The following is a 10,038-nucleotide window of genomic DNA, read 5'->3' as shown; positions in this document are numbered from 1 at the left end:
CTAACCATGGAAGGGAATCTGTTACCTAGAGCCTGGAATGCTGTTCACCTAAAGAAATATTTCATGTGAACAGGATCCTCCAAGCATATGATCTTTACATTGGAAGCATCCTCGAAGGATCCCGGCGACATCAGTGATCCTTTACTCTGGTAAAATCCTTATCTCAAAACTTTTCCATTTTCTTATTTTTACCTAAGGATAAGGATCACGTATCCTTCATCCTTCTCTCACGAGAATTTGAGTTATGATAGTCCAGGTGTCTTCAGCATATCGTTAAAGATCTTCGAAAGCACCACAGATCCTTGGGTTCAACCCCAGTTATCCTTGGGCTTGTCCCAAGTTTTCGCCAGTAGCGCACGATGATCCTGGTATAGTTCACGTCTTTGGGACCAGTACCCACTTTCGGGGCTGACAACCTCATCGTACTGGCTATACCTAGGATCCTACGTATAATGGTAGACGTACCATACATCCGTTCCTAAGGTTTCTAACGTTTTCACGTTAGCTAAGGTTTTGACATTTTCATGTCACCAAGCTTGGATAGTCGCCAGTAAGGGCCATACTCCAGTTTACATACGATCCTTGGGCTTGTCCCCAGTTATCCTTTGGGCTTGTCCCCAGTGATCCTTTGGGCTTGTCCCCAGTTATCCTTCGGGCATGTCCCCAGCTACTAATTTATCCTTTACGTTGGCTTAGTCCCAAGTTATGTTCCATTTTTCAGGTTTTCGAAGTTAAACAAATAAGGATCCTTAATCCTTATTATCTATTAAAATCTCATCTACGGTTATCTTGATTAAAGGTTAGGATCCTAACTTGGATCCTCAGGTATGATCCTTGACTATTTTGATTATACTCATTATTCTGAACAACCCTTGCACTTTGACAGCTAAACCTATGATCCTTGAAATAAACTGCCTTGAAAATTTTCAATGATAGGATATTTGATCTAGGATCATATCCTAAATTTATGAAACATGATTTGCTCAACTTCTGTTATTCTAACAAATATATTTCCAAAGTAATTGGACAACAAGAGGATAAATAAAGGATAACGAAACAAGGTAAGCCAGAAAGGTTAAAGTTATTTTATTAACAAAGGATCTTAAACCCTTTCAAAAAAGTTGTCAAAATTGCCAACCCACGTTTCTACCAGCAAAACGTGGCCCGTCCACATGGGTTGGAAAAGGGTGTCCATTGTCTATGCGGTCATATCAGGTTCAGGTAATTAAAAGCGGCAGGATCACAAAGGCTTCATCCCCCAAACAGAGGATCCCTCCACCGTTTGCGATCCTACCTACTGTTCAAAGGATCCATGATCCTTAACCCTAAAAACTATTGTTTAAGTTACAGACCATAAATTGTTTCAAACATCACAACCACAAAAACCACTACCAAATTTTAAAAATTGGGCTCCGGCTATGTCTAGAAATTTCCATCATTGCCCAATCCTGCAGCTCAAACCTTCGCTGCACCATCACCACCAGCTCCACTTGCTTCCCCCTGATCCTTGCCAGCATCACCACCTTCAAGCATTGGGATCTCCTCAGCCTCCTCATCATCCTCCAACTCTGCCAGTCTTGCCTTCCAGCCTTCCACATCCCAGGTGCTCTTGTCGAAGGCAGGATCCTGAGCCTCCGTAGCCATCTGCAGCTGGATCTTATACATGGTTATCGCAGCAGAGACCTTGGCATCCTGGGTAATGTCATGCTTCTCATAATCAAAACTGATCAGCATCCTGGCAGCTTTATCCTTGGTGGCCCGGAGCTCCTTCTCAAGATCAGCAATCTTGAGATCCTTTAGCACACCCATCTGTTGGAGGTCAGCAATTTGGCGGTCTTGATCCTCAACGTGGCCAATATATGTTTCTATTTCAGCGAGTTTCTGCAGAAAGGGAAAAGGGTAAGTTCAGGACCAGGTGATCCTCAAAGAAGCAGGATATACAGGCAGGATATTCAAGTAGGATAACCAACAGGGGCAATGATCCTTACTTCATTAACATAATCAAGAAACTGCTGGCGGAGCAGGGGAAATCCTTGAAGATCCTCAGAAGCCTTTCTCTTCTTTCCCTTACCCCTAATAGGAGCTTTAGGGGCTGAAGCAGAGGGACTAGCAGCAGGGGTCTTCTTCCTTGTAGACTTGACATTGGCAAGTTCATCAAGACCAAACTTGGAAGCGGACTTGACAGATTTCCCAGCGCCTACACAATCAAAACAAGATAAGTACTTTAACAAATTTAAAAATCCTACATAGAACTACTTTTTAATGAGGATACTTACTTGACATTGTGGCAGATGCGGAGGATACTTCCTGTGAATCTTGAATGGCAACTTGAAAACTTCTGGTCTCAGGATCAAGCTTTTTGAAGGCTAGAACTCTCTCTCTTGCAGCAGGGGTTAACTTGAGATGAGCAACAGATATAGCTGAAAAAACACAAAAGACAAAGAAGACATTAGTGATCCTTATCATAAGAGACAAGTCTGATGGTGATCCTTCCAGGATCCTCTATCCTACCATGAGTAGCCCACTCCTTGGGCAGATCCTTCCCATTAGGGATAGTATCCCTCCTAACAAAGAAGAACCGTCGCTTCCAATTTGTATCATTCTTGGTGACCTTAAGAACAGGGTGATCCTCCCCAGCTTTCCGTTTCAACAAGTATCGACAGGAACCAAACGTGGTAAGATCATATAGCTCAGCCAGCTCCGACATCCCTAAGTCAATCCCCTCCTGCTCGATGATCCTCTCAAGGGTATACAGAACCCTCCAGATCATTGGCATGGCTTGAATATAAGACATGCCGGTCAGAGAAAAGAAAGATTGGGTGAAAGTTGGAAAAGGATATGAATATCCTATGGTGAACGGAGTTACAGGAAAAGCCACCCATGTGTCGGAAACAAAATCGCTTAAAGCGGTAGGAGTGAAAGACTTGAAGATAGCAGCCGCCAGAAAACAGTGACGGATCCTATCTATGTGAGCATCGGTGAAGCAGCACCTCTCGGTGGGAGAATCTTTAACGATCCCTTGACCTTTCAAAGGGCTATTCTTCTTGTGATCCTTGTGAGGAGAATTCCGAAGCAACATATTCACAGAAGAATTGAAAGAGAAAGAAAAACAGAGAAAGAGAAGGAAAGAAGAGAGGAAGAATACCTGATTGATCTTTTGGACGAGATTATAAAGGGAGTAACTCTTGAATTTGAATGCATATTGATCCTAACTCTATCTCCTATTTATAATGATGATCTGCAGGATTGTCACGTCTATGACGTAAGGATTGCAACGGCTAGTCCGAGTTTAACGGCTAGTTATCCGAGTCGTTCGTTGCAGATAAGATCAAAGCAAAATATAACTCATTTATTTACAAAATCACTCCTTATATTTTGGGGGCAATTGTTAGGGCTGGATTTTTATAATACATGATCCTTACATATGATCCTAACCAGTGATCCTTGTTTCTTTGGCAGATAGTGATCCTCAGCAGAGTTCCAGGATCAGGATCACGGACCATCATAGGATCCTCATGCTAACAGTTGCTTTCATTAACTTTAATGTTGTTTTGCACGAATGACTAGCAGGATCCGCTCTTAGCATCACAATCAAGGGACGCGTCTTTACAATTTTGGCACACGCTCAATCAGAGATGAACGTTGCAAAGGATATGGAAACTTGGCATGATTTAAGGGCGACAATTTAGGCTAGATTTACTTTTATTTCTAAAGGGGTAATGAGCTGATTATTAGTCTTTTTACCTAAAATAGGCCACCTACACTTGTATATATAAATACTCTTCCCCATTCGGAAGACACACAACACAATTCTCGCACACTTAGACACACATTACGATAGTGATCCTTGTACTCAGCTCATTATCATCCGAAGTTGTAACCATATTTTGATATTGAAGTTGGTGATCGGTAGTTGCCATCACCCGAGGTTTTTTATGCCGGAGATCATACATTGATCAAGGGCTTTTTCCTCGTATAAATCATTGTGTCTTTGCATATTTCATACTGAAGTGATCCTTTACTTTTTCAATAAACCAAGCATCATTCCCCATTTACTTAGAGTTTGGTTGCATTATCCTTGTGTGATTTTTAACCAAAACAACACCCTAAGAATTTACCTGCTTTAACACCAAAGTGACACTTGGAAGGATTAAGTTTCATATTATATTTGTCAAGGATATTGAATGCTTCCTCCAAGTCTCTCAGGTGATCCTCAGCCTTTTTAGATTTAACCACCATGTCGTCTATATAAACTTCCATAGTATGTCCAATCTGGTCCTTGAATATCATATTTACTAGCCTTTGATAAGTTGCACCAGCATTTCTTAGTCCAAACGGCATAGCCTTTGATAAGTTGCACCAACATTTCTTAGTCCTTGTGTGATTTTTAACCAAAACAATAACCTTGTCATGACCCCATGCAGGAATTTAGATGAAGTGAGAAACATGGCATTGAGATTCATCCGACTAGAGGATGACAAAATAATTCAAGACAGGCTCAGTGGTTCTACCAAGCATGAGTACAATGACAAGAAACAAGGATCCTTATATAAGAATAACAGATCCAAGCCATACTCAAAATCTAATAATCAAAATGTCCATGCGGTGGAACAAGATGAAGATGAGGAAGAATGTCCTAAGATATCTGTATATTGTTTCTCTGTTGATAATAGTGAACTAATGCTTGCTTTGCAGAACTTAGGTGAGAAGGAAAGGTGGCCAAGGAAAAACGAGAAGTCAAATTACTTCAAGGATAAGTCCAAATGATGTGCATACCATAAGGATTTTGGGCATTAGACAGACGAATGTATTGCACTAAGGAGAGAGATAGGTTATCTTTTTAGCAAAGGGAATTTGAAAGAACTGCTAGGCAGAAAGAAATCAAGGATCCAGGATCCTGAAAATCTCCCAGAGAGAGCTGCTCCACCTCCAGCTAATGCCCAAGTTATCAAATTTATCTCGGGAGGTTTAGACATTTGCGACACCTCCTTTTCAACAGCTAAGAGGGATGCAAAGGAAACCAAAATGGAGAATGGTGATAGACCCATCAGGATGTCACACCCTCAAATTCCACCATTCAGAGTATTACCATGAGGCGTGTGATTGCCCAAGATCAAGCCACCAATCATATTGAACAATTAAAGTAATTAACATAAAACCATCACCAATATGATCAATGACACAATATTGAAGTCTAAAACATTGTTAACCACATTTTAAAAATCTAGAATAAAGTTTAAGTGTTAAGCGGAAGCATTAAATCCATAAAATAGTTAAAACATAAGTTTTCCAAAATAGGAATCCGATAATGGATTCTAGACGATCATTACACTCCTCCAGGAAAAAGCTCCAGCACAACATCTACGGACCTGCAAGCATGTAGTAGTATGTCAACATAAAGTTGGCGAGTTCACGATTTAAAAACGCTTTTCTCGTTTTATCCCAAAACATTAATTTTTTAAGTTACCGTTTATAAAACTGCCACGTGGAGCTACCCATGTAAGCTACTAAACTGTGTAGTACCGAGACTAAGACTATAGTGCATTTTTCCCAGTGTCTATCATCATCGATCGGTTATAAGGCCATACTAGTTCACGCCCGTCCTCCTAGGTACGGTGTGAGGTTGTCAAACCTAATAGCGTTATCAACTAATATCCCGTTCGCCATATACGACGACTAATCGGTATAAGTGTTAGGGACTTCATGATAGAGTGTCGTTTAGTACACTAGTGTATGGATTTTCTAAACCTAAGGATCACGGATCCTCAAGTGCAGCCAGGATCACGGATCCTCAGTTCGGTTTGAATTAAGGATCCTCAGAAGACGTTGCATGTTTAAGGATCCAGGATCCTCATTATTATCCTTATGCTAACAGTTGTCTCCACTATGTTTGAACTTGTTTTGCAGTAGCATACGAGTGGGACTTGGTCTTGCCGAGATTCTAGGGGAATATGCTCCATTATTCTACACGTGCATGGCTTTTGTTACCGTTATGGAAGTCGTGGGAAGCTAGCACCTTTTGCGGATTGTTAGTTAGCTAGATTATTTCCATTTTTATAAGGGGATAACAAGCTTGATCAGTAAGAACAGTTAGCAATACACACACACTCGAGAACTCTCTGCAACTTATTGGCGATTATACACTTTTTGCACACTAGTGATCCTTGTAACAAGCTTGTTATCATCCCGATTTGTAACCTTTACTTGTTTAATATAGTTGGTGATCGGTAGTTTCCATCACCCGAGGTTTTTTGTGTCAGAGATCATATCTTGATCAAGAGCTTTTTCCTCATATAAACCCTTGTGTCACACATCCATTTCATTCATATTTTGTTCATACATTTGTCCATTTATTCAAGCATCACACCTCATAAAATCGGATTTGGTTGGATTATCCTTATGTGATTTTTGACCAAAACAGTTTGGCGCCCACCGTGGAGCCATTGGTGCTTCATTTCTGAGAAATTTTGTTCATTTCGATCATTTCAGTTCATCAGCTTCAACCACATGGCTTCTCAAGCGAAGAACACTTTAAGTTCCATGCCGGCGGTCACTTCTTCACAGAGCGTTACACCTTTGCCACCTGTTCCTTCTGGATCCCAGAAGAATGCTGAGAATGTTGCGAAGAAACAAACCCCCGTTTTCTCAAAACCAACTTCTGCTGTTACTTCTGGAACTACTAACAATGATCTTTATTCTCTGATTTTGCAGATGAAGGGTTACGTGCAACAACAGGACAAAACTAATAAAAGAATCCTTCGAGAGATTTATGACATCAAGAAATTGAAGAGATCAGCGGAGGATCACTCTCCTTTGATGCCGAGATCGCTGAATTTCGACACTCCAGTCATAACTGCTCAGCACTCTACAGCATCAGATGTCTAGTATTCGGGTGGATCATTGGGAATGCATTATGGATCAACGGCAATGACTCAGGCTCAAGGATCCTACTTTCAGCCTTCAGGATCCTCTCTTCAGCCTCAAGGATCCTCCTTCCAGCATCAAGGATCCTTCACTAGTTCGGGAGGATACATGGGGACGCAGACAGTTCAAGGATCCTGCTCTCAGCATCCAGGATCCTCGTTTAAGGTTCAGGGATCCTCATCTCAGGGTCAAGGATCCTCATCTCAGGCTCATGGATCCATGGATTATCCTCCAAGACCCCCAACTTCGATGTGTCAAGGATCCAACGTCTTTCAGGGTCAAGGATCCTTAAGAAGTTCAGAACCCAGAAGTTCAGATATTCATTTGGGAGACTTCATACCTATGCAGACTATTGCTTCTTCTGGTCCCTCAATTATGCCTGAATCCCGCCAATATGGATTCACATCAGGAATTCCAAACCTGAATCCTTCAGGAGGTAACACTTTGAATAGTTCTTATACTACTAACCATGGCTTTGTGTAGGATGCAGGTATCAACCAAGCTATGGCCAGTGAATTACAAAAGCTCAAGGATATGATATCCAACGTTCCCGGAGTGGTTAAGCCCATTCCTGAAATTCCAGATGGAAGCCACAAGATATCTCGTTTTGCACCACCTATTTGTGATGCAGAGATACCGAAGAGGTTCCAAATACCAACCATGAAGCTATATGATGGTTCAACGGATCCAGAAGAGCATGTAGCTCAATACAGAGAAAGGATGGGGATCAATCCAAATCCTGAGAGGTTAAAAGAAGCATGTCTATGCAAGGGTTTCGGATCCACACTGACACGATCAGCTCTTAAATGGCTAATAAGTCTTCCCCCTTACTCTATTACTTCATTTGCTATTCTAGTTAATCTGTTTAATAGCCAATTCTCATGCTGTAGGAAATCTGAATGTTTAACTAGTGATCTATATAGGGTAACACAAGGTCAAAATGAATCACTTAGAGATTATATCACTAAATTCAGTAAAGAATCCTTAGACATTCCTAATTTGGATATTGCTACGGTTGTAGAAGCCTTTAAAATGGGATTACTTAGGGATTCACGGTTCTATGATGATCTTGTCATGACCCCTTGCAGGAATCTTGATGAAGTAAGAACCACGACCCTTAGATTTGTTAGGGGAAGATTTTCTAATGATCAGTGATCCTCAACTACTGTCAGGCTAAGTGATCCTTAATTCTATTGAATTAGTGATCCTCAGAGGTTATTGTGGGATCAGGATCATGGATCATCATAGTGATCCTTAAACTAACGATTGCCTGCTTTGTATATGATCTTGTTTTGCAGGAGCACGAGCTTGGACTTGGTCTTGGCGATATTCCTGGGGCATATTCCATACTTATTCCGCACGTGCTTAACTAAAGTGGACGTTATGGAGTTCGTGGAGGACTTGCACGAAATGCGGAATGTTTGTTAGCTTAGATATTTTTTTCTATTTTTAAAGGGGATAGCGAGCTAAATAACAAGACTTGGCTATTTTTAGCTTAACACACACACTCGCAACTGCTCTCTCTAGCTCTTGACATTTCACTTGGCGATTACACACTTTTTTGCACAATACACTATAGTGATCCTTGTAATTAGCTTGCTATCATCCGAAGTTGTAATACATTTCTTGTTTAATCTGAGTTGGTGATCGGTAGTTTCCATCACCCGAGGTTTTTTATGCCGGAGATCATTCATTGATCAAGGGCTTTTTCCTCGTATAAATCTCTGTGTCATTCGTTCATCACATTTCAAAGTGATCCTTAATATTGTTCATTGATTCAAGCATCATACCTCACAACAGAAAGTTTGGTTGCATTATCATTGCTTGATTTTTGACCAAAACAGTTTGGCGCCCACCGTGGGGTAATTGGTGCTTCATTTCTAAGGAATCTTCGTTTTTGTGATCATTTCGGTTCGTTACAACCAAGCAGATGGCTTCTTCAGCGAAGAACACTTCAAGTGCGATGTCTGCAGTCAATTCATCCCAGGGCATTCCACCTGTGCGTCCACCACCTTCTGGATCACAGAAGAATGCTGAAAAGAAGCCGACTCCCATTTTCTCGAAACCTCCAACTTCTTCGGCTTCTTATACTCATACTACTAGTGACCTTTTTACTTTAATTTTGCAAATGAAGGATCACATACAGCAGCAGGATAAGACCAACGAAAGGATTCTCAGAGAAATTGGAGACATCAAGAAACAGAAGAGATCGACAGAGGATCATTCCCCATTGATGCCCAGATCTTTGAATTTCGACACTCCGGTGATCACCTCTCAGCATTCTGCAGCTCCAGATGTCCAATACTTGGGTGAAACAAGGGGAATGCACTATGGATCATTAGCAATGACTCAGGCCTCAGGATCATATTTTCAACCAGCAGGATCTTTCCCTCAACATATAGGATCCTTCGCTAGCTCAGGGGGATACTTGAGGACGCAGCAGATTCAAGGGTTCTGGCCGATTCAAGGATCCTCGCAGGTTCAAGGATCCTCGCAGGTTCAGGGATCCTCTCAGGTTCAAGGATCCTCGTAGGCTCAAGGATCCTCGCAGGTTCAAGGATCCTTGCAGGTTCAAGGATCCTCTCAGGTTCAAGGATCTTTCCAGATTCCAGGATCCTTAAGAAGTTTGCATAATGGAAGTCCAGATGTCCACCAAGGAGACTTCATCCCGATGCAAACCATTGCTTCTTCTGGTCCTTCAATCAAACCAGAATCTCGACAATATGGATTCACATCCGGGATTCCGAATTCGAATCCAATGGGAGGTAACACTTTCAATAATTCTTATACCACTAACCATGGCCTGATGTAGGATACATGTATCAATCATGCTATGGCTAGGGAATTGCAAAAGCTAAAGGATATGATATCCAGTGTTCCAGGAGTAGTCAAGCCTATCCCTGAAATTACAGATGGGAGCCATAAGATATCTCGTTTTGCACCACCTATCTGTGATGCTGAGATACCCAAAAGGTTCCAGATACCGACCATGAAGTTATATGATGGCTCAACTGATCCAAAAGAACACGTGGCTCAATACAGAGAAAGGATGGAGATTAACCCCATCCCAGAAAGGTTAAAGGAAGCATGTCTGTGCAAGGGTTTTGGATCCAC

This window comes from Helianthus annuus, chromosome 16 (genome assembly GCF_002127325.2).
Source record: "Helianthus annuus cultivar XRQ/B chromosome 16, HanXRQr2.0-SUNRISE, whole genome shotgun sequence".
NCBI lineage: Eukaryota > Viridiplantae > Streptophyta > Magnoliopsida > Asterales > Asteraceae > Helianthus > Helianthus annuus.
The sequence above is the reverse complement of the archived record's forward strand: the minus strand, read 5'-3'. Positions refer to the sequence as shown.